The sequence below is a fragment of the Panulirus ornatus genome, chromosome 19 (genome assembly GCF_036320965.1).
Source record: "Panulirus ornatus isolate Po-2019 chromosome 19, ASM3632096v1, whole genome shotgun sequence".
In the NCBI taxonomy this organism is placed as follows: domain Eukaryota; kingdom Metazoa; phylum Arthropoda; class Malacostraca; order Decapoda; family Palinuridae; genus Panulirus; species Panulirus ornatus.
The window spans coordinates 23,470,038-23,492,379 of record NC_092242.1 but is presented as its reverse complement, the minus strand read 5'-3'; the positions used below and the strand labels follow the sequence as shown (position 1 = coordinate 23,492,379).

The 22,342-nt window shown below is 43.3% G+C and overlaps 1 protein-coding gene across 1 annotated transcript in view; it reads right to left on the bottom strand.

Moving 5' to 3' along the window:
- LOC139755681 (RCC1-like G exchanging factor-like protein) overlaps positions 1-22,342 on the bottom strand; it is a 170,065-nt gene that overhangs the window by 66,558 nt on the left and 81,165 nt on the right. The window lies entirely within an intron of this gene.

The window sequence follows — 22,342 nt, the reverse complement described above, 5'->3', positions numbered from 1 at the left end:
CATCAACCTGATGATGGCCATTAGTTATAAGAAAGGATTTTCAAAAGAGAAAGGAAGATAAGGCTGTAATCAAACTGAGAAAAATGCTCACAGGATGCCAATCAAGGAAGAAATACTTTTCCCTGCATCAAAATTATATTTCTCTCTCAAATCATCATATCATCCCATAGGCACTATGAACATATGAAAGGGGAATACATACCTCCCACTGAGCACAAACAAGATCTGGCCATAATGGTAAAGATAGCAAAAAGTGCTCACTGCACATCTTGCTTGATGAATACAGTCACTGTTCTAATCAGCTGCCCCTTTCATAACATAATCATCTACTCTTGGTTCATCTGGGACTGAATTCATGACAAGTATTCCCTTAAATGTTTCTGTAGTTACCTTATGCTTGTTTCTTATTTTTCTTCTGGCAGTATACTGAATGTTCATTCCACCTTCCTGGTTGGGCTGTTATACATATATATATATATATATATATATATATATATATATATATATATATATATATATATATATATATATATATATATATTTTTTTTTTTTTTTTTATACTTTGTCGCTGTCTCCCGCGTTTGCGAGGTAGCGCAAGGAAACAGACGAAAGAAATGGCCCAACCCCCCCCCCCCATACACATGTACATACACACGTCCACACACGCAAATATACATACCTACACAGCTTTCCATGGTTTACCCCAGACGCTTCACATGCCTTGATTCAATCCACTGACAGCACGTCAACCCCTGTATACCACATCGCTCCAATTCACTCTATTCCTTGCCCTCCTTTCACCCTCCTGCATGTTCAGGCCCCGATCACACAAAATCTTTTTCACTCCATCTTTCCACCTCCAATTTGGTCTCCCTCTTCTCCTCGTTCCCTCCACCTCCGACACATATATCCTCTTGGTCAATCTCTCCTCACTCATTCCCTCCATGTGCCCAAACCACTTCAAAACACCCTCTTCTGCTCTCTCAACCACGCTCTTTTTATTTCCACACATCTCTCTTACCCTTACGTTACTCACTCGATCAAACCACCTCACACCACACATTGTCCTCAAACATCTCATTTCCAGCACATCCACCCTCCTGCGCACAACTCTATCCATAGCCCACGCCTCGCAACCATACATCATTGTTGGAACCACTATTCCCTCAAACATACCCATTTTCGCTTTCCGAGATAATGTTCTCGACTTCCACACATTTTTCAAGGCTCCCAAAATTTTCGCCCCCTCCCCCACCCTATGATCCACTTCCGCTTCCATGGTTCCATCCGCTGACAGATCCACTCCCAGATATCTAAAACACTTCACTTCCTCCAGTTTTTCTCCATTCAAACTCACCTCCCAATTGACTTGACCCTCACCCCTACTGTACCTAATAACCTTGCTCTTATTCACATTTACTCTCAACTTTCTTCTTCCACACACTTTACCAAACTCAGTCACCAGCTTCTGCAGTTTCTCACATGAATCAGCCACCAGCGCTGTATCATCAGCGAACAACAACTGACTCACTTCCCAAGCTCTCTCATCCCCAACAGACTTCATACTTGCCCCTCTTTCCAGGACTCTTGCATTTACCTCCCTTACAACCCCATCCATAAACAAATTAAACAACCATGGAGACATCACACACCCCTGCCGCAAACCTACATTCACTGAGAACCAATCACTTTCCTCTCTTCCTACACGTACACATGCCTTACATCCTCGATAAAAACTTTTCACTGCTTCTAACAACTTGCCTCCCACACCATATATTCTTAATACCTTCCACAGAGCATCTCTATCAACTCTATCATATGCCTTCTCCAGATCCATAAATGCTACATACAAATCCATTTGCTTTTCTAAGTATTTCTCACATACATTCTTCAAAGCAAACACCTGATCCACACATCCTCTACCACTTCTGAAACCGCACTGCTCTTCCCCAATCTGATGCTCTGTACATGCCTTCACCCTCTCAATCAATACCCTCCCATATAATTTACCAGGAATACTCAACAAACTTATACCTCTGTAATTTGAGCACTCACTCTTATCCCCTTTGCCTTTGTACAATGGCACTATGCACGCATTCCGCCAATCCTCAGGCACCTCACCATGAGTCATACATACATTAAATAACCTTACCAACCAGTCAACAATACAGTCACCCCCTTTTTTAATAAATTCCACTGCAATACCATCCAAACCTGCTGCCTTGCCGGCTTTCATCTTCCGCAAAGCTTTTACTACCTCTTCTCTGTTTACCAAATCATTTTCCCTAACCCTCTCACTTTGCACACCACCTCGACCAAAACACCCTATATCTGCCACTCTGTCATCAGACACATTCAACAAACCTTCAAAATACTCATTCCATCTCCTTCTCACATCACCGCTACTTGTTATCACCTCCCCATTTGCGCCCTTCACTGAAGTTCCCATTTGCTCCCTTGTCTTACGCACCCTATTTACCTCCTTCCAGAACATCTTTTTATTCTCCCTAAAATTTACTGATAGTCTCTCACCCCAACTCTCATCTGCCCTTTTTTTCACCCCTTGCACCTTTCTCTTGACCTCCTGTCTCTTTCTTTTATACTTCTCCCACTCAATTGCATTTTTTCCCTGCAAAAATCGTCCAAATGCCTCTCTCTTCTCTTTCACTAATACTCTTACTTCTTCATCCCACCACTCACTACCCTTTCTAAACAGCCCACCTCCCACTCTTCTCATGCCACAAGCATCTTTTGCGCAATCCATCACTGATTCCCTAAATACATCCCATTCCTCCCCCACTCCCCTTACTTCCATTGTTCTCACCTTTTTCCATTCTGTACTCAGTCTCTCCTGGTACTTCCCCACACAGGTCTCCTTCCCAAGCTCACTTACTCTCACCACCTTCTTCACCCCAACATTCACTCCTCTTTTCTGAAAACCCATACTAATCTTCACCTTAGCCTCCACAAGATAATGATCAGACATCCCTCCAGTTGCACCTCTCAGCACATTAACATCCAAAAGTCTCTCTTTCGCGCGCCTGTCAATTAACACGTAATCCAATAACGCTCTCTGGCCATCTCTCCTACTTACATAAGTATACTTATGTATATCTCGCTTTTTAAACCAGGTATTCCCAATCATCAGTCCTTTTTCAGCACATAAATCTACAAGCTCTTCACCATTTCCATTTACAACACTGAACACCCCATGCATACCAATTATTCCCTCAACTGCCACATTACTCACCTTTGCATTCAAATCACCCATCACTATAACCCGGTCTCGTGCATCAAAACCGCTAACACACTCATTTAGCTGCTCCCAAAACACTTGCCTCTCATGATCTTTCTTCTCATGCCCAGGTGCATATGCACCAATAATCACCCACCTCTCTCCATCAACTTTCAGTTTTACCCATATTAATCGAGAATTTACTTTCTTGCATTCTATCACATACTCCCACAACTCCTGTTTCAGGAGTATTGCTACTCCTTCCCTAGCTCTTGTCCTCTCACTAACCCCTGACTTCACTCCCCAGACATTTCCAAACCACTCTTCCCCTTTACCCTTGAGCTTCGTTTCACTCAGAGCCAAAACATCCAGGTTCCTTTCCTCAAACATACTACCTATCTCTCCTTTTTTCACATCTTGGTTACATCCACACACATTTAGGCATCCCACTCTGAGCCTTCGAGGAGGATGATCACTCCCCGCGTGACTCCTTCTTCTGTTTCCCATTTTAGAAAGTTAATACAAGGAGGGGAGGATATATATATATATATATTTTTCATTTTTTTATTATACTTTGTCGCTGTCTCCTGCGTTTGCGAGGTAGCGCAAGGAAACAGACGAAAGAAATGGCCCAACCCCCCCCCATACACATGTATATACATACGTCCACACACGCAAATATACATACCTACACAGCTTTCCATGGTTTACCCCAGACGCTTCACATGCCTTGATTCAATCCACTGACAGCACGTCAGCCCCGGTATACCACATCGCTCCAATTCACTCTATTTCTTGCCCTCCTTTCACCCTCCTGCATGTTCAGGCCCCGATCACACAAAATCTTTTTCACTCCATCTTTCCACCTCCAATTTGGTCTCCCTCTTCTCCACGTTCCCTCCACCTCCGACACATATATCCTCTTGGTCAATCTTTCCTCACTCATTCTCTCCATGTGCCCAAACCACTTCAAAACACCCTCTTCTGCTCTCTCAATCACGCTCTTTTTATTTCCACACATCTCTCTTACCCTTACGTTACTCACTCGATCAAACCACACCACACAGTGTCCTCAAACATCTCATTTCCAGCACATCCATCCTCCTGCGCACAACTCTATCCATAGCCCACGCCTCGCAACCATACAACATTGTTGGAACCACTATTCCTTCAAACATACCCATTTTTGCTTTCCGAGATAATGTTCTCGACTTCCACACATTCTTCAAGGCCCCCAGAATTTTCGCCCCCTCCCCCACCCTATGATCCACTTCCGCTTCCATGGTTCCATCCGCTGCCAGATCCACTCCCAGATATCTAAAACACTTCACTTCCTCCAGTTTTTCTCCATTCAAACTCACCTCCCAATTGACTTGACCCTCAACCCTACTGTACCTAATAACCTTGCTCTTATTCACATTTACTCTTAACTTTCTTCTTCCACACACTTTACCAAACTCAGTCACCAGCTTCTGCAGTTTCTCACATGAATCAGCCACCAGCGCTGTATCATCAGCGAACAACAACTGACTCACTTCCCAAGCTCTCTCATCCCCAACAGACTTCATACTTGCCCCTCTTTCCAAAACTCTTGCATTTACCTCCCTAACAACCCCATCCATAAACAAATTAAACAACCATGGAGACATCACACACCCCTGCCGCAAACCTACATTCACTGAGAACCAATCACTTTCCTCTCTTCCTACACGTACACATACCTTACATCCTCAATAAAAACTTTTCACTGCTTCTAACTACTTGCCTCCCACACCATATATTCTTAATACCTTCCACAGAGCATCTCTATCAACTCTATCATATGCCTTCTCCAGATCCATAAATGCTACATACAAATCCATTTGCTTTTCTAAGTATTTCTCACATACATTCTTCAAAGCAAACACCTGATCCACACATCCTCTACCACTTCTGAAACCACACTGCTCTTCCCCAATCTGATGCTCTGCACATGTCTTCACCCTCTCAATCAATACCCTCCCATATAATTTACCAGGAATACTCAACAAACTTATACCTCTGTAATTTGAGCACTCACTCTTATCCCCTTTGCCTTTGTACAATGGCACTATGCACGCATTCCGCCAATCCTCAGGCACCTCACCATGAGTCATACATACATTAAATAACCTTACCAACCAGTCAACAATACAGTCACCCCCTTTTTTAATAAATTCCACTGCAATACCATCCAAACCTGCTGCCTTGCCGGCTTTCATCTTCCGCAAAGCTTTCACTACCTCTTCTCTGTTTACCAAATCATTTTCCCTAACCCTCTCACTTTGCACACCACCTCGACCAAAACACCCTATGTCTGCCACTCTATCATCAAACACATTCAACAAACCTTCAAAATACTCACTCCATCTCCTTCTCACATCACCACTACTTGTTATCACCTCCCCATTTGCGCCCTTCACTGAAGTTCCCATTTGCTCCCTTGTCTTACGCACTTTATTTACCTCCTTCCAGAACATCTTTTTATTCTCCCTAAAATCTAATGATACTCTCTCACCCCAACTCTCATTTGCCCTTTTTTTCACCTCTTGCACCTTTCTCTTGACCTCCTGTCTCTTTCTTTTATACATCTCCCACTCAATTGCATTTTTTCCCTGCAAAAATCGTCCAAATGCCTCTCTCTTCTCTTTCACTAATAATCTTACTTCTTCATCCCACCACTCACTACCCTTTCTAATCAACCCACCTCCCACTCTTCTCATGCCACAAGCATCTTTTGCGCGATCCATCACTGATTCCCTAAATACATCTCCTTCCTCCCCCACTCCCCTTACTTCCATTGTTCTCACCTTTTTCCATTCTGTACTCAGTCTCTCCTGGTACTTCCTCACACAGGTCTCCTTCCCAAGCTCACTTACTCTCACCACCCTCTTCACCCCAACATTCACTCTTCTTTTCTGAAAACCCATACAAATCTTCACCTTAGCCTCCACAAGATAATGATCAGACATCCCTCCAGTTGCACCTCTCAGCACATTAACATCCAAAAGTCTCCCTTTCGCGGGCCTGTCAATTAACACGTAATCCAATAACGCTCTCTGGCCATCTCTCCTACTTACATATGTATACTTATGTATATCTTGCTTTTTAAACAAGGTATTCCCAATCATCAGTCCTTTTTCTGCACATAAATCTACAAGCTCTTCACCATTTCCATTTACAACACTGAACACCCCATGTATACCAATTATTCCCTCAACTGCCACATTACTCACCTTTGCATTCAAATCACCCATCACTATAACCCGGTCTCGTGCATCAAAACCACTAACACACTCATTCAGCTGCTCCCAAAACACTTGCCTCTCATGATCTTTCTTCTCATGCCCGGGTGCATATGCACCAATAATCACCCACCTCTCTCCATCAACTTTCAGCTTTACCCATATATATATATATATATATATATATATATATATATATATATATATATATATATATATATATATATTTTTTTTTTTTTTTTTTTTATACTTTGTCGCTGTCTCCCGCGTTTGCGAGGTAGCGCAAGGAAACAGACGAAAGAAATGGCCCAACCCCCCCCCCCCCATACACATGTACATACACACGTCCACACATGCAAATATACATACCTACACAGCTTTCCATGGTTTACCCCAGACGCTTCACATGCCTTGATTCAATCCACTGACAGCACGTCAACCCCTGTATACTACATGACTCCAATTCACTCTATTCCTTACCCTCCTTTCACCCTCCTGCATGTTCAGGCCCCGATCACACAAAATCTTTTTCACTCCATCTTTCCACCTCCAATTTGGTCTCCCTCTTCTCCTCGTTCCCTCCACCTCCGACACATATATCCTCTTGGTCAATCTCTCCTCACTCATTCTCTCCATGTGCCCAAACCATTTCAAAACACCCTCTTCTGCTCTCTCAACCACGCTCTTTTTATTTCCACACATCTCTCTTACCCTTACGTTACTTACTCGATCAAACCACCTCACACCACACATTGTCCTCAAACATCTCATTTCCAGCACATCCATCCTCCTGCGCACATCTCTATCCATAGCCCACGCCTCGCAACCATACAACATTGTTGGAACCACTATTCCCTCAAACATACCCATTTTCGCTTTCCGAGATAATGTTCTCGACTTCCACACATTTTTCAAGGCTCCCAAAATTTTTGCCCCCTCCCCCCACCCTATGATCCACTTCCGCTTCCATGGTTCCATCCGCTGACAGATCCACTCCCAGATATCTAAAACACTTCACTTCCTCCAGTTTTTCTCCATTCAAACTCACCTCCCAATTGACTTGACCCTCAACCCTACTGTACCTAATAACCTTGCTCTTATTCACATTTACTCTCAACTTTCTTCTTCCACACACTTTACCAAACTCAGTCACCAGCTTCTGCAGTTTCTCACATGAATCAGCCACCAGCGCTGTATCATCAGCGAACAACAACTGACTCACTTCCCAAGCTCTCTCATCCCCAACAGACTTCATACTTGCCCCTCTTTCCAGGACTCTTGCATTTACCTCCCTTACAACCCCATCCATAAACAAATTAAACAACCATGGAGACATCACACACCCCTGCCGCAAACCTACATTCACTGAGAACCAATCACTTTCCTCTCTTCCTACACGTACACATGCCTTACATCCTCGATAAAAACTTTTCACTGCTTCTAACAACTTGCCTCCCACACCATATATTCTTAATACCTTCCACAGAGCATCTCTATCAACTCTATCATATGCCTTCTCCAGATCCATAAATGCTACATACAAATCCATTTGCTTTTCTAAGTATTTCTCACATACATTCTTCAAAGCAAACACCTGATCCACACATCCTCTACCACTTCTGAAACCACACTGCTCTTCCCCAATCTGATGCTCTGTACATGCCTTCACCCTCTCAATCAATACCCTCCCATATCATTTGCCAGGAATACTCAACAAACTTATACCTCTGTAATTTGAGCACTCACTCTTATCCCCTTTGCCTTTGTACAGTGGCACTATGCATGCATTCCGCCAATCCTCAGGCACCTCACCATGAGTCATACACACATTAAATAACCTTACCAACCAGTCAACAATACAGTCACCCCCTTTTTTAATAAATTCCACTGCAATACCATCCAAACCTGCTGCCTTGCCAGCTTTCATCTTCCGCAAAGCTTTTACTACCTCTTCTCTGTTTACCAACTCATTTTCCCTAACCCTTGCACTTTGCACAACACCTCGACCAAAACACCCTATATCTTCCACTCTATCATCAAACATATTCAACAAACCTTCAAAATACTCACTCCATCTCCTTCTCACATCACCACTACTTGTTATCACCTCCCCATTTGCGCCCTTCACTGAAGTTCCCATTTGCTCCCTTGTCTTACGCACTTTATTTACCTCCTTCCAGAACATCTTTTTATTCTCCCTAAAATATATATATATATATATATATATATATATATATATATATATATATATATATATATATATATTTTTTTTTTTTTTTTTTTTTTGCCGCTGTCTCCCGCGTTTGTGAGGTAGCGCAAGGAAACAGACGAAAGAAATGGCCCAACCCACCCCATACACATGTATATACATACGTCCACACACACGCAAATATACATACCTACACAGCTTTCCATTGTTTACCCCAGACGCTTCACATGCCTTGATTCAATCCACTGACAGCACGTCAGCCCCGGTATACCACATCGCTCCAATTCACTCTATTTCTTGCCCTCCTTTCACCCTCCTGCATGTTCAGGCCCCGATCACACAAAATCTTTTTCACTCCATCTTTCCACCTCCAATTTGGTCTCCCTCTTCTCCACGTTCCCTCCACCTCCGACACATATATCCTCTTGGTCAATCTTTCCTCACTCATTCTCTCCATGTGCCCAAACCACTTCAAAACACCCTCTTCTGCTCTCTCAATCACGCTCTTTTTATTTCCACACATCTCTCTTACCCTTACGTTACTCACTCGATCAAACCACACCACACAGTGTCCTCAAACATCTCATTTCCAGCACATCCATCCTCCTGCGCACAACTCTATCCATAGCCCACGCCTCGCAACCATACAACATTGTTGGAACCACTATTCCTTCAAACATACCCATTTTTGCTTTCCGAGATAATGTTCTCGACTTCCACACATTCTTCAAGGCCCCCAGAATTTTCGCCCCCTCCCCCACCCTATGATCCACTTCCGCTTCCATGGTTCCATCCGCTGCCAGATCCACTCCCAGATATCTAAAACACTTCACTTCCTCCAGTTTTTCTCCATTCAAACTCACCTCCCAATTGACTTGACCCTCAACCCTACTGTACCTAATAACCTTGCTCTTATTCACATTTACTCTTAACTTTCTTCTTCCACACACTTTACCAAACTCAGTCACCAGCTTCTGCAGTTTCTCACATGAATCAGCCACCAGCGCTGTATCATCAGCGAACAACAACTGACTCACTTCCCAAGCTCTCTCATCCCCAACAGACTTCATACTTGCCCCTCTTTCCAAAACTCTTGCATTTACCTCCCTAACAACCCCATCCATAAACAAATTAAACAACCATGGAGACATCACACACCCCTGCCGCAAACCTACATTCACTGAGAACCAATCACTTTCCTCTCTTCCTACACGTACACATACCTTACATCCTCAATAAAAACTTTTCACTGCTTCTAACTACTTGCCTCCCACACCATATATTCTTAATACCTTCCACAGAGCATCTCTATCAACTCTATCATATGCCTTCTCCAGATCCATAAATGCTACATACAAATCCATTTGCTTTTCTAAGTATTTCTCACATACATTCTTCAAAGCAAACACCTGATCCACACATCCTCTACCACTTCTGAAACCACACTGCTCTTCCCCAATCTGATGCTCTGCACATGTCTTCACCCTCTCAATCAATACCCTCCCATATAATTTACCAGGAATACTCAACAAACTTATACCTCTGTAATTTGAGCACTCACTCTTATCCCCTTTGCCTTTGTACAATGGCACTATGCACGCATTCCGCCAATCCTCAGGCACCTCACCATGAGTCATACATACATTAAATAACCTTACCAACCAGTCAACAATACAGTCACCCCCTTTTTTAATAAATTCCACTGCAATACCATCCAAACCTGCTGCCTTGCCGGCTTTCATCTTCCGCAAAGCTTTCACTACCTCTTCTCTGTTTACCAAATCATTTTCCCTAACCCTCTCACTTTGCACACCACCTCGACCAAAACACCCTATGTCTGCCACTCTATCATCAAACACATTCAACAAACCTTCAAAATACTCACTCCATCTCCTTCTCACATCACCACTACTTGTTATCACCTCCCCATTTGCGCCCTTCACTGAAGTTCCCATTTGCTCCCTTGTCTTACGCACTTTATTTACCTCCTTCCAGAACATCTTTTTATTCTCCCTAAAATTTAATGATACTCTCTCACCCCAACTCTCCTTTGCCCTTTTTTTCACCTCTTGCACCTTTCTCTTGACCTCCTGTCTCTTTCTTTTATACATCTCCCACTCAATTGCATTTTTTCCCTACAAAAATCGTCCAAATGCCTCTCTCTTCTCTTTCACTAATAATCTTACTTCTTCATCCCACCACTCACTACCCTTTCTAATCAACCCACCTCCCACTCTTCTCATGCCACAAGCATCTTTTGCGCGATCCATCACTGATTCCCTAAATACATCCCATTCCTCCCCCACTCCCCTTACTTCTATTGTTCTCACCTTTTTCCATTCTGTACTTAGTCTCTCCTGGTACTTCCTCACACAGGTCTCCTTCCCAAGCTCATTTACTCTCACCACCCACTTCACCCCAACATTCACTCTTCTTTTCTGAAAACCCATACAAATCTTCACCTTAGCCTCCACAAGATAATGATCAGACATCCCTCCAGTTGCACCTCTCAGCACATTAACATCCAAAAGTCTCTCTTTCGCGGGCCTGTCAATTAACACGTAATCCAATAACGCTCTCTGGCCATCTCTCCTACTTACATACGTATACTTATGTATATCTCGCTTTTTAAACAAGGTATTCCCAATCATCAGTCCTTTTTCAGCACATAAATCTACAAGCTCTTCACCATTTCCATTTACAACACTGAAGACCCCATGTATACCAATTATTCCCTCAACTGCCACATTACTCACCTTTGCATTCAAATCACCCATCACTATAACCCGGTCTCGTGCATCAAAACCACTAACACACTCATTCAGTTGCTCCCAAAACACTTGCCTCTCATGATCTTTCTTCTCATGCCCGGGTGCATATGCACCAATAATCACCCACCTCTCTCCATCAACTTTCAGTTTTACCCATATATATATATATATAAATATATATATATATATATATTTTCTTTTCTTTTCTTTTAAACTATCCGCCATTTCCCACATTAGCGAGGTAGCGTTAAGAACAGAGGACTGGGCCTTTGTGGAATATCCACATCAATCCAATTCACTCTATTCTTTGCCCGCCTTTCACCCTTCTGCATGTTCAGGCCCCGATCACACAAAATCTTTTCCACTCCATCTTTCCATCTCCAATTTGGTCTCCCACTTCTCCTCGTTCCCTCCACCTCTGACACATATACATCCTCTTGGTCAATCTTTCCTCACTCATTCTCTCCATGTGTCCAAACCATTTCAAACCACCCTCTTCTGCTCTCTCAACCATGCTCTTTTTATTTCCACACATCTCTCTTACCCTTATGTTACTTACTCGATCAAACCACCTCACACCACACATTGTCCTCAAACATCTCATTTCCAGCACATCCATCCTACTGCGCACAACCCTATCCATAGCCCATGCCTCGCAACCATACAACACTGATGGAACCACTATTCCTTCAAACATGCCCATTTTTGCTTTCCGAGATAATGTTCTCGACTTCCACACATTCTTCAAGGCTCCCAGGATTTTCGCCCCCTCCCCCACCCTATGATCCACTTCTGCTTCCATGGTTCCATCCGCTGCCAGATCCACTCCCAGATATCAAAAACACTTCACTTCCTCCAGTTTTTCTCCATTCAAACTTACCTCCCAATTGACTTGATCCTCAACCCTACTGTACCTAATAACCTTGCTCTTATTCACATTTACTCTTAACTTTCTTCTTTCACACACTTTACCAAACTCAGTCACCAGCTTCTGCAGTTTCTCACATGAATCAGCCACAAGCGCTGTATCATCAGCGAACAACAACTGACTCACTTCCCAAGCTCTCTCATCCACAACAGACTTCATACTTGCCCCTCTTTCCAAAACCCTTGCATTCACCTCCCTAACAACCCCATCCATAAACAAATTAAACAACCATGGAGACATCACACACCCCTGCCGCAAACCTACATTCACTGAGAACCAATCACTTTCCTCTCTTCCTACACGTACACATGCCTTACATCCTCGATAAAAACTTTTCACTGCTTCTAACAACTTGCCTCCCACACCATATATTCTTAATACCTTCCACAGAGCATCTCTATCAACTCTATCATATGCCTTCTCCAGATCCATAAATGCTACATACAAATCCATTTGCTTTTCTAAGTATTTCTCACATACATTCTTCAAAGCAAACACCTGATCCACACATTCTCTACCACTTCTGAAACCACACTGCTCTTCCCCAATCTGATGCTCTGTACATGCCTTCACCCTCTCAATCAATACCCTCCCATATCATTTGCCAGGAATACTCAACAAACTTATACCTCTGTAATTTGAGCACTCACTCTTATCCCCTTTGCCTTTGTACAGTGGCACTATGCATGCATTCCGCCAATCCTCAGGCACCTCACCATGAGTCATACACACATTAAATAACCTTACCAACCAGTCAACAATACAGTCACCCCCTTTTTTAATAAATTCCACTGCAATACCATCCAAACCTGCTGCCTTGCCAGCTTTCATCTTCCGCAAAGCTTTTACTACCTCTTCTCTGTTTACCAACTCATTTTCCCTAACCCTCGCACTTTGCACAACACCTCGACCAAAACACCCTATATCTGCCACTCTATCATCAAACACATTCAACAAACCTTCAAAATACTCACTCCATCTCCTTCTCACATCACCACTACTTGTTATCACCTCCCCATTTGCGCCCTTCACTGAAGTTCCCATTTGCTCCCTTGTCTTACGCACTTTATTTACCTCCTTCCAGAACATCTTTTTATTCTCCCTAAAATATATATATATATATATATATATATATATATATATATATATATATATATATATATTTTTTTTTTTTTTTTTTTTTTTTTTGCCGCTGTCTCCCGCGTTTGTGAGGTAGCGCAAGGAAACAGACGAAAGAAATGACCCAACCCACCCCATACACATGTATATACATACGTCCACACACACGCAAATATACATACCTACACAGCTTTCCATGGTTTACCCCAGACGCTTCACATGCCTTGATTCAATCCACTGACAGCACGTCAACCCCGGTATACCACATCGCTCCAATTCACTCTATTCCTTGCCCTCCTTTCACCCTCCTGCATGTTCAGGCCCCGATCACACAAAATCTTTTTCACTCCATCTTTACACCTTCAATTCGGTCTCCCTCTTCTCCTCGTTCCCTCCACCTCCGACACATATATCCTCTTGGTCAATCTTTCCTCACTCATTCTCTCCATGTGACCAAACCATTTCAAAACACCCTCTTCTGCTCTCTCAACCACGCTCTTTTTATTTCCACACATCTCTCTTACCCTTACGTTACTCACTCGATCAAACCACCTCACACCACACATTGTCCTCAAACATCTCATTTCCAGCACATCCATCCTCCTGCGCACAACTCTATCCATAGTCCACGCCTCGCAACCATACAACATTGTTGGAACCACTATTCCTTCAAACATAACCATTTTTGCTTTCAGAGATAATGTTCTCGACTTCCACACATTCTTCAAGGCTCCCAGAATTTTCGCCCCCTCCCCCACCATATGATCCACTTCCGCTTCCATGGTTCCATCCGCTGCCAGATCTACTCCCAGATATCTAAAACACATCACTTCCTCCAGTTTTTCTCCATTCAAACTCACCTCCCAATTGACTTGACCCTCAACCCTACTGTACCTAATAACCTTGCTCTTATTCACATTTACTCTTAACTTTCTTCTTTCACACACTTTACCAAACTCAGTCACCAGCTTCTGCAGTTTCTCACATGAATCAGCCACCAGCGCTGCATCATCAGCGAACAACAACTGACTCACTTCCCAAGCTCTCTCATCCCCAACAGACTTCATACTTGCCCCTCTTTCCAAAACTCTTGCATTCACCTCCCTAACAACCCCATCCATAAACAAATTAAACAACCATGGAGACATCACACACCCCTGCCGCAAACCTACATTCACTGAGAACCAATCACTTTCCTCTCTTCCTACACGTACACATGCCTTACATCCTCGATAAAAACTTTTCACTGCTTCTAACTACTTGCCTCCCACACCATATATTCTTAATACCTTCCACAGAGCATCTCTATCAACTCTATCATATGCCTTCTCCAGATCCATAAATGCTACATACAAATCCATTTGCTTTTCTAAGTATTTCTCACATACATTTTTCAAAGCAAACACCTGATCCACACATCCTCTACCACTTCTGAAACCACACTGCTCTTCCCCAATCTGATGCTCTGTACATGCCTTCACCCTCTCAATCAATACCCTCCCATATCATTTGCCAGGAATACTCAACAAACTTATACCTCTGTAATTTGAGCACTCACTCTTATCCCCTTTGCCTTTGTACAACGGCACTATGCACGCATTCCGCCAATCCTCAGGCACCTCACCATGAGTCATACATACATTAAATAACCTTACCAACCAGTCAACAATACAGTCACCCCCTTTTTTAATAAATTCCACTGCAATACCATTCAAACCTGCTGCCTTGCCGGCTTTCATCTTCCGCAAAGCTTTTACTACCTCTTCTCTGTTTACCAAATCATTTTCCCTAACCCTCGCACTTTGCACACCACCTCGACCAAAACACCCTATATCTGCCACTCTATCATCAAACACATTCAACAAACCTTCAAAATACTCACTCCATCTCCTTCTCACATCACCACTACTTGTTATCACCTCCCCATTTGCGCCCTTCACTGAAGTTCCCATTTGCTCCCTTGTCTTACGCACTTTATTTACCTCCTTCCAGAACATCTTTTTATTCTCCCTAAAATTTAATGATACTCTCTCACCCCAACCCTCATTTGCTCTTTTTTTCACCTCTTGCACCTTTCTCCTGACCTCCTGTCTCTTTCTTTTATATATTATTTTGCTTTGTCGCTGCCTCCCACGCCAGCGAGGTAGCGCAAGGAAACAGAAGAAAGAACGGCCCAAGCCACCCACATACACATGTATATACATACACGTCCACACACAGCACATACACATACCTATACATCTCAATGTATACATATATATATACACACACAGACATAAACATATATACACATGTACATAATTCATACTGTCTGCCTTTATTCATTCCCATCGCAACCACGCCACACATGGAATAACAACACCCTCTCACCTCATGTGTGCAAGGTAGCTCTAGGAAAAGACAACAAAGGCACCATTCGTTCACATTCAGTCTCTAGCTGTCATGTAATAATGCACTGAAACCACAGCTCCCTTTCCACATCCAGGCCCAACAGAACTTTCCATGGTTTACCCCAGACGCTTCACATGCCCTGGTTCAATCCATTGACAGCACCTCGACCCCGGTATACAACATCGTTCCAATTCACTCTATTCCTTGCACACCTTTCACCCTTCTGCATGTTCAGGCCACGATCACTCAAAATCTTTTTCACTCTATCTTTCCACCTCCAATTTGGTCTCCCACTTCTCCTCATTCCCTCCACCTCTGACACATATATCCTCTTGGTCAATCTTTCCTCACTCATTCTCTCCATGTAAACAAACCATTTCAAAACACCCTCTTCTGCTCTTTCAACCACACTCTTTTTATTACTACACATCTCTCTTACCCTATTATTACTTACTCAATCAAACCACCTCACACCACATATTATCCTCAAACATCTCATTTCCAGCACATCCACCCTCCTGCGCACAACTCTATCCAGAGCCCACGTCTCGCAACCATACAACATTGTTGGAACCACTATTCCTTCATACATACCCATTTCTGCTTTCCAAGATAATGTTCTCGACTTCCACACATTCTTCAAGGCTCCCAGAATTTTCGCCCCACTCTATGATTCACTTCCGCTTCTATGGTTCCATCCGCTGCCAAATCCACTCCCAGATATCTAAAACACTTCACTTCCTCCAGTTTTTCTCCATACAAACTTACCTCCCAATTTACTTGACCCTCAACCCTACTGTACCTAATAACCTTACTCTTATTCACATTTACTCTTAACTTTCTTCTTTCACACACTTTACCAAACTCAGTCACTAGCTTCTGCAGTTTCTGACATGAATCAGCCACCAGCGCTGTATCATCAGCGAACAACAACTGACTCACTTCCCAAGCTCTCTCATCCACAACAGACTGCATACTTGCACCTCTTTCCAAAACTCTTGCATTTCCCTCCCTAACAACCCTATCCATAGACAAATTAAATAACCATGGAGACATCACACACCCCTGCCGCAAACCTACATTCACTGAGAACCAATCACTTTCCTCTCTTCCTACACATACACATGCCTTATATCCTCGATAAAAACCTTTCACTGCTTCTAACAACTTGCCTCCCACACCATATATTCTTAATACCTTCCACAGAGCATCTCTATCAACTCTATCATATGCCTTCTCCAGATCCATAAATGCTACATACACATCCATTTGCTTTTCTAGGTATTTCTCACATAAATTCTTCAAAGCAAACACCTGACCCACACATCCTCTACCACTTCTGTTTCCCCTATTAGAGAGTCAAAATACAAGGATGGGAGGGTTTCTAGCCCCCCGCTCCGGTCCCCTTTAGTCGCCTTCTACAACACGTGAGGAATGCGTGGGAAGTATTCTTTCTCCCCTATCCCCAGGTTTGGATGGTATTGCAGTGGAATTTATTAAAAAAGGGGGTGACAGTATTGTTGACTGGTTGGTAAGGGTATTTAATGTATGTATGATTCATGGTGAGGAGCATGAGGATTGGCGGAATGCTTGCATAGTGCCACTGTACAAAGGCAAAGGGATAAGAGTGAGTGCTCAAATTACAGAGGTATACGTTTGTTGAGTATTCCAGGGAAATTATATGGGAGGGTATTGATTGAGAGGGTGACGGCATGTACAGAGCATCAGATTGGGGAAGAGCAGTGTGGCTTCAGAAGTGGTAGAGGATGTGTGGATCAGGTGTTTGCTTTGAAGAATGTATGTGAGAAATACTTAGAAAAGCAAATGGATTTGTATGTAGCATTTATGGATCTGGAGAAGGTATAAGATAGAGTTGATAGAGATGCTCTGTGGAAGGTATTAAGAATATATGATGTGGCATGCAAGTTGTTAGAAGCAGTGAAAAGTTTTTATCGAGGATGTAAGGCATGTGTATGTGTAGGAAGAGAGGAAAGTGATTGGTTCTCAGTAAATGTAGGATTGCGGCAGGGGTATGTGATGTCTCCATGGTTGTTTAATTTGTTTATGGATGGGGTTGTTAGGGAGGTGAATGCAAGAGTTTTGGAAAGGGGGGCAAGTATGCAGTCTGTTGTGGATGAGAGAACCTGGGAAGTGAGTCAGTTGTTGTTCGCTGATGATACAGCGCTTGTGGCTGATTCATGTGAGAAACTGCAGAAGCTGGTGACTGAGTTTGGTAAAGTGTGTGAAAGAAGAAAGTTAAGAGTAAATGTGAAGAAGAGCAAGAGTACAGTAGGGTTGAGGGTCAAGTCAATTGGGAGGTAAGTTTGAATGGAGAAAAACTGGTGGAAGTAAAATGTTTTAGATATCTGGGAGTGGATCTGGCAGCAGGGTGGAACCATGGAAGCGGAAGTGAATCATAGGGTGGGAGAGGGGGCGAAAGTTCTGGGAGCCTTGAAGAATGTTTGGAAGTCGAGAACATTATCTTGGAAAGCAAAAATGTGTATGTTTGAAGGAATAGTGGTTCCAACAATGTTGTATGGTTGCGAGGCGTGGGCTATGGATAGAGTTGTGCGCAGGAGGGTGGATGTGCTGGAAATGAGATGTTTGAGGACAATATGCGGTGTGAGGTGGTTTGATCGAGTAAGTAATGTAAGGGTAAGAGAGATGTGTGGAAATAAAAAGAGTATCGTTGAGAGAGCAGAAGAGGGTGTTTTGAAATAGGTTTGGTCACATGGAGAGAATGAGTGAGGAAAGATTGACCAATAGGATATATGTGCCAGAGGTGGAGGGAACGAGGAGAAGAGGGAGACCAAATTGGAGGTGGAAAGATGGAGTGAAAAAGATTCGGAGTGATCTGGGCCTGAACATGCAGGAGGGTGAAAGGCGTGCAAGTTATAGTGTGAATTGGAACAATGTGGTATACCGGGGTCGATGTGCTGTCAATGGATTGAACCAGGGCATGTGAAACGTCTGGGGTAAACCATGGAAAGTTCTGTGGGGCCTGGATGTGGAAAGGGAGCTGTGGTTTCGGGGCATTATTACATGACACCTAGAGACTGAGTGTGAACGAATGGGGCCTTTTTTGTCTTTTCCTAGCGCTACCTCGCACACATGAGGGGGGAGGGGGTTGTTATTCCATGTGGGGCGAGGTGGCGATAGGAATAAATAAAGGCAGACAGTATGAATTATGTACATGTGTATATATGTATATGTCTGTGTGTGTATATATATTTGTACATTGAGATGTATAGGTATGCATATTTGCGTGTGTGGACGTGTATGTATAAACATTTGTATGTGGGTGGGTTGGGCCATTTCTTACAGTCTGTTTCCTTGCGCTACCTCGCTAATGCGGGAGACAGTGGCAAAGCAAAATAATAGTACTAATAAATAAATATATATATATATTTTTTTTTTTTTTATACTTTGACGCTGTCTCCCGCGTTTGCGAGGTAGCGCAAGGAAACAGACGAAAGAAATGGCCCAACCCACCCCCACACACATGCACATACACACGTCCACACACGCAAATATACATACCTACACAGCTTTCCATGGTTTACCCCAGACGCTTCACATGCCTTGATTCAATCCACTGACAGCACGTCAACCCCGGTATACCACATCGATCCAATTCACTCTATTCCTTGCACCCCTTTCACCCTCCTGCATGTTCAGGCCCCGATCACACAAAATCTTTTTCACTCCATCTTTCCACCTCCAATTTGGTCTCCCTCTTCTCCTTGCTCCCTCCACCTCCGACACATATATCCTCTTGGTCAATCTTTCCTCACTCATCCTCTCCATGTGCCCAAACCACTTCAAAACACCCTCTTCTGCTCTCTCAACCACGCTCTTTTTACTTCTACACATCTCTCTTACCCTTACGTTACTCACTCGATCAAACCACCTCACACCACACATTGTCCTCAAACATCTCATTTCCAGCACATCCATCCTCCTGCGCACAACTCTATCCATAGCCCACGCCTCGCAACCATACAACATTGTTGGAACCACTATTCCTTCAAACATACCCATTTTTGCTTTCCGAGATAATGTTCTCGACTTCCACACATTCTTCAAGGCCCCCAGAACTTTCGCCCCCTCCCCCACCCTATGATCCACTTCCGCTTCCATGGTTCCATCCGCTGCCAGATCCACTCCCAGATATCTAAAACACTTCACTTCCTCCAGTTTTTCTCCATTCAAACTCACCTCCCAATTGACTTGACCCTCAACCCTACTGTACCTAATAACCTTGCTCTTATTCACATTTACTCTTAACTTTCTTCTTCCACACACTTTACCAAACTCAGTCACCAGCTTCTGCAGTTTCTCACATGAATCAGCCACCAGCGCTGTATCATCAGCGAACAACAACTGACTCACTTCCCAAGCTCTCTCATCCCCAACAGACTTCATACTTGCCCCTCTTTCCAAAACTCTTGCATTTACCTCCCTAACAACCCCATCCATAAACAAATTAAACAACCATGGAGACATCACACACCCCTGCCGCAAACCTACATTCACTGAGAACCAATCACTTTCCTCTCTTCCTACACGTACACATGCCTTACATGCTCGATAAAAACTTTTCACTGCTTCCAACAACTTTCCTCCCACACCATATATTCTTAATACCTTCCACAGAGCATCTCTATCAACTCTATCATATGCCTTCTCCAGATCTATAAATGCTACATACAAATCCATTTGCTTTTCTAAGTATTTCTCACATACATTCTTCAAAGCAAACACCTGATCCACACATCCTCTATCACTTCTGAAACCACACTGCTCTTCCCCAATCTGATGCTCTGTACATGCCTTCACCCTCTCAATCAATACCCTCCCATATAATTTACCAGGAATACTCAACAAACTTATACCTCTGTAATTTGAGCACTCACTCTTATCCCCTTTGCCTTTGTACAATGGCACTATGCACGCATTCCGCCAATCCTCAGGCACCTCACCATGAGTCATACATACATTAAATAACCTTACCAACCAGTCAACAATACAGTCACCCCCTTTTTTAATAAATTCCACTGCAATACCATCCAAACCTGCTGCCTTGCCGGCTTTCATCTTCCGCAAAGCTTTCACTACCTCTTCTCTGTTTACCAAATCATTTTCCCTAACCCTCTCACTTTGCACACCACCTCGACCAAAACACCCTATATCTGCCACTCTATCATCAAACACATTCAACAAACCTTCAAAATACTCACTCCATCTCCTTCTCACATCACCACTACTTGTTATCACCTCCCCATTTGCGCCCTTCACTGAAGTTCCCATTTGCTCCCTTGTCTTACGCACTTTATTTACCTCCTTCCAGAACATCTTTTTATTCTCCCTAAAATTTAATGATACTCTCTCACCCCAACTCTCATTTGCCCTTTTTTTCACCTCTTGCACCTTTCTCTTGACCTCCTGTCTCTTTCTTCTATACATCTCCCACTCAATTGCATTTTTTCCCTGCAAAAATCGTCCAAATGCCTCTCTCTTCTCTTTCACTAATACTCTTACTTCTTCATCCCACCACTCACTACCCTTTCTAATCAACCCACCTCCCACTCTTCTCATGCCACAAGCATCTTTTGCGCAATCCATCACTGATTCCCTAAATACATCCCATTCCTCCCCCACTCCCCTTGCTTCCATTGTTCTCACCTTTTTCCATTCTGTACTCAGTCTCTCCTGGTACTTCCTCACACAGGTCTCCTTCTCAAGCTCACTTATTCTCACCACCCTCTTCACCCCACCATTCACTCTTCTTTTTTGAAAACCCATACAAATCTTCACCTTAGCCTCCACAAGATAATGATCAGGACATCCCTCCAGTTGCACCTCTCAGCACATTAACAACCAAAAGTCTCTCTTTCGCACGCCTGTCAATTAACACGTAATCCAATAACGCTCTCTGGCCATATATATATTTATCTATATATACCTATTTTGCTTTGTCACTGTCTCCTGCCCTAGCGAGGTAGCGCAAGGAAACTGACGAAAGAATAGCCCAACCCACCCACATATACATGTACATACATACACATCCACACCCGCAAATATACATACCCATACATCTCAATGTATACATATATATACCCACACAGACATATACACATATACCCATGTACACAATTCATACTGTCTGCCTTTATTCATTCCCATCACCACCCCGCCACACATGGAACATCCTCCCCCGAATGTGTGCGAGGTCCTGCTAGGAAAAGAGAACAAAGGCCACATTCGTTCACACTCAGTCTCTAGCTGTCATGTAATAATGAACTGATTCCACAGCTCCCTTTCCACATCCAGGCCCAACAGAACTTTCCATGGATTACCCCAGACACTTCACATGCCCTGGTTCAATCCATTGACAGCAGGTCGACCCCGGTATACCACATCGTT